At 36.9% G+C, this 5,075-nt stretch overlaps 1 pseudogene; it reads right to left on the bottom strand.

Moving 5' to 3' along the window:
- Positions 1 to 2,886: 2,886 nt before the first annotated feature.
- LOC120126022 lies at positions 2,887 to 5,075 on the bottom strand (annotated as a pseudogene).

Genomic DNA, 5,075 nt, shown 5'->3' with positions numbered 1-5,075 from the left:
ATAGGTACTCCAAATTTCATAAAATTATGAATTGGCCCAAACAACTTTCTAAAGCTTGTAGAACCTTCCAAATATCATTTCTAAGCCATGGGAAATTTTTCCTAATTTATTCCTTAGGGTCGAAACTTTAGGGTTTCCAATTTCATAGTTTCTACTTGATTCAAGCATGAATTCCACCTCTAAACAATACTTCAAGGATTCTACAATCAATCCTTTGACATAATTTAATCAAATCACAACTTTTATCCATCCTAGGGTTTAGGATGAATTCAGTATAAGCATATCTAGGTGGTTTTAATCAGTAATCAAGCTTGGAAATAATTATACAACATCAATAACTTCAAAATCCATCATCAATTCATAAAACCCTAACATATTCATAAACCCTAATATATTCATAAACCCTAAAATTTGGGAACTTGACATTCAAGCAATATTAGAATTCAATAATGGTACCAAATGATAAAGCTCTTCGAATATAATAATTTTTTATTTCACGGTTCGATCTAAAATCCAAAGAAAATTACACAAAAATGAAAAAATAAAATTTCTCTTACCTAGGGTATAAAGGAGCATGAAATGGAGCTTGAAAAAGGCATTATTTTCATGAAATTTCTAGTTAATTTCATGTTAATCTGTCATTTATTAAGCTTAAATGAATTTAAAATTCATTTAATTGGGAAATGACAATTTTACCATTAATGAAACTTGATAATTACATCTATACCAAGCCACATGTTACTTATCATCTACCAAAGTCAAAGATGAACAAAATGTTATTCCCTTGACAACTTTATCCATGCAACTTTCCAAAAATTACAATCTTACCATTTTCATCCAACAATTCAAATTAAACATAGAAATAATTTCTCAAATCCAATGATTCATATTATTTTCCATCATTTTGAAATGTTGAAATAATATTTATAAGCTTAATTTAATGTCCTTCAAATATTCTCAAAATTCTTGTTCGATCTGATTTACCGAATTTTTACTGGACTTTAATACTTTCTAGCTTTTAACACAATTTTCATATCAAGAATCTGATTCCCACCAAAACATCATTCTTGGGTGAACTATTCATTTATGGGGTCAAAATACATAACTTTTGAAAATTAAACTTTTGGTCTCTAAACTTTTGAAAATTTCCTTTTTGGACCCTAAAATTTTCCAAACTTTATTCTTTGGCTACTAAACTTTTAAAATTTACATTTTGTTCACTAACCAAAACTTTGGGTGTTACAATTGGACTATACGATAGAGTGCACCGCCTGAAAGCTGGTTCAAATTGAATTCAGATGGGGCGAGGCGAAGTTATATGGGATGGGCAGCTTGTAGAGGGGTTATTCATAACCATCTTGGTAATTGGATTGCAGGTTTTCGAAGCGTAGTGGGTTTTGTGCGGTGCTAGATGCTAAAGTATGGGTCATTTACATCGGACTTCAGTTGGCTTGGGAAAAGAATATTCGAAAACTTGTAGTAGAAACTGATAACATGGAAGCGATTGCTGTCCTTCGTCAGGAACGAGATGCAGGGATTATGTCAGCGATAGTGTCGCACGTTCAGGCTAAGGTTCAATGGGGATGGTGTCTTCGTTTCTGCTATGTTCCCAGGGAGAGGAATTGTGTTGCTGATGGTTTGGCTAGCATGACCTGAGGCAGTTCTGATGATTTTACAATATACGAAGCAGCTCCAATTGAATTGCACGAGCAAATGGATAGAGATGCAGCTCATAACACAACTTTGTAATAGATGGTTGCTTTCTTTTCTTATTCAAAAAAAATATACTAACTATATATTATATGTATTTTTCCTCAAAAGTTAGGTAATATAACGATTAAAATATAAATTTTCATTTAAAATATTTATAAATAAACATTAAAGTTTAACTTAAAAAACATATATCAAAAGGATAATTTGGTAAAATATATATTCATATTATCTTGTATTCTTCTACCCATATATTGTAATTTTACATTCCTGCTAAACAAACCAAACAAGATAATACAACATTTTCATAGTAATATTACATTTCATTAATGTTATTTCCAAAGGTAATCTTATATTCTTTGAGCCAGATGTCTCTTAAAAATATATCTAATGTTTGATTAAATAGTTATTTTGATATTTTAAGAGTATTTAGTCTAAACGTTTTAGCTTGGGATAAAAAGGTCCCTGCGTTAATGAAAATTTTAGTCAATAAATGGTTAACGTTTTAAAATAAAGTGTTTTTATCCTAAATGAAACGTTCGGTGTCAAAATGTTCCAAGAAAATAATAGAGGTGGAAATACCTATTTAGTCAAATGCGAAGAGTGTTTTTATTGTAACACAAAATATAAGAATAAAAATATTCTAGAAAAGATAGATAATCTAATACGTAAAATTTGTTCTGTCTTCTTTTTTCCATTGTGTTTGCCTATGATGTTGGCCTAATATATTCAAAACAACGATTATTTCTTGAAATTTTAGTGGAAGAAACAAAATAAGGTTTATGTTAAATAAGATAATATTATATTATAAAAAAATTTATTTTCTTTTTAGTCATATGTTCTCATCTTATTAATAGAGATAATATATAAAATTACATAATATCAATATATCAAATATAAATTAAAAAATAACAATTAAATTTCTTTTCAATGAGTTTACTGATTCAAAACCTTAAGTAATAGCTATTATATGAAACACGTACTTGTAGAGTTGAATATTTTATCAGTTAAAAGTGTAATAAAATCGGTGGTTTCCTCAAGTATACTCTACTCAAGCTCACGGGTTTGCTTTAGACAATGTAGAGTACTTGTGAAAGCAACTAAGCAACCTTCTTATACAACACCATGAAAATGACTCCCCCCCCCCCCCATTTTTATTTCTCTACAACTCCCCCACCCATTGTCCCATTCATTTTTGTGCTTAAATTACATGTTATTTGTGTCGTATATACATAAACAAAAGAATTTTTATTTTGTTATCACACAACATCTGGACCAGTGTAGCTATTGTCTGATGAGGAGCCGGAGATTGTGACACTACCATTGCAGTGCCAGTCAGATACAGTCTTGTAAGTTTAATAATAGTTGGGAAGTACTTAAACTCGTTGAAGGTTTGGTTGTAGGAACCATTGGGACCTCGGCTTCACCCACCAGCATTTGGACCACACTTCTCATTGTGGGTCGAGACGCTGGGTTAGGGTGCGAACAAGCTAATCCAACCAAAAGCACCCTTCTCATCTCGGCCTCATCGAAGTCACCTTCGAGTTTAGTATCCGCCGCGTCCAGCAACCTACCTTCTCTATGCAAACCCCAAACCCATTCCACCAAATTGCCACTCGGACGGGATTTCCCCGCCGCATTACCGTCTCTCTCTATCGGTCTTCTTCCGCCAGCCACCTCTAGAGCCACTGCTCCGTAGCTGAACACGTCGGTTTTATCGGTGGCTCTCCCTGTTAAAAAATATTCAGGAGCCAAATACCCCATTGTACCGGCAGCGGCGGCTGCATCGGGTGACTTATCGTGCTCCACTTGCCTGGCTAAACCGAAATCCCCTAGCTTGGCGTTGAAAGCTTCATCCAACATTATGTTGCTGGTCTTGACGTCTCGATGGATAACCTGGTTATCACACTCTTGATGCAAATAGGCCAAAGCTGATGCCACCCCTAGTAAAATTTTATGCCTGTGAGGCCATGGCAGTGGCGTTTTGGCTTCGAATAAAGCTTTATCAAGACTTCCATTGGTCATTAGATCATAAACTAATAAGATTTCTCCTTTCTCTTGGCACCATCCTTGCAATCTTACCAGGTTCCGATGCCTTAGAGTCCCAATTATCAACAACTCCGATAAAAATTCGTCCTTCCCTTGTCTATTATGGCTGCATCTTTTGACGGCTACAATGTCTCCGTTGTCGGGCAAAATACCCTTATAAACAGTCCCAAACGCACCGTTGCCGATTATTCTATTGGCATTGAAGCATCTCGTGGCCGCCTTCAGCTCTTTATATGTGAACTGTTTTGGTGTTTTGATCATCTCCGATGCAATAGAATGGTCCGATTTCTTCATATCCTTCAACTTTTTTGAGTAGACCCATATCGAACCTCCAGCCAATAAGGCTAAAAAGAGAACTCCCGCTGTTACCACCCCTGCAACAGCCCCTGGACCTTCTTTGCAAAGCTGGTTATGGCATGAAGAAGAAGGCGGAGGCGACGGCGGTCGTCCGACGGAATTGGCGGTTGGGTTTGTTAAAGTAGCCTCTGTTGGCGGCGGCGGAAAAGATGTTGACCCTGAATTTGACGGGAAAGAAGAGCTGAAACTCCACCATTCTATATTGTGAATCTCGGTGCTTCCTTGTGTAGAGCCTGAAAATCCTACGTACATGAAGTCATTAACATATTCATGGAGGTTTGAACTGACTGATATAATGGGGGTTTTGGGCTTCAAATTTGAGTATGAAACTGAGATTTCAAACACTCCAAATGAAGCATCGTATTCGATCCATGAATTAATAACGTTGCCGCTTTTTAGATCAATATCCAAAGCACCCAAATCACCAACTTGGGAAGAAATAACACTGTTGAGATCCAAGCCAACGTGATTGCCATTAATGTCTCTGAATTCAACGTCCATGAAAGTGTCGAATTCAACTGCGACGAACCCTGAGGACCGGCCTTTATCGTCGAGGAGTCCCAATGAGCCGCCGCCGGCGCCGACGAAATCCCCGTCCGGGGAAATGACAAAGGCTAGACCGCCTCCGATGGATGAAGGGTTGAGGTTAGTGATGGAAAATGAGAAGAAAGTGGAGAAGCTGGTGGGTTTGTGAGTTCCGGGTTCCCGGAATCTCACCGGTTTCGAATATAAAGCCCTGCCTGAGCCGGAATCGGGCACCTGGAGGTCGCGAGTGAGCCTGACGCTCCGGTTGTTTAAGTGAGCATCGCCGAGCAGCTTCAAGCTGCTGACAGTTAAGGTTCCGAAATCAAAGTCTGTCGTCGCAAAGATACTGTTGAAGACAAAACAGAGGAACATAGCACAAAAAGTTAAGGATTCAAGCTTGTAAGAAAATGGCAACATTTTTGTTCGGTTTCTAG

This window comes from Hibiscus syriacus, unplaced genomic scaffold, assembly GCF_006381635.1.
Source record: "Hibiscus syriacus cultivar Baekdansim isolate YM2019G1 unplaced genomic scaffold, ASM638163v2 tig00110450_pilon, whole genome shotgun sequence".
NCBI lineage: Eukaryota > Viridiplantae > Streptophyta > Magnoliopsida > Malvales > Malvaceae > Hibiscus > Hibiscus syriacus.
Note: the sequence above shows the minus strand (reverse complement) of the source record. Positions and strands in the feature narration are given on the sequence as shown.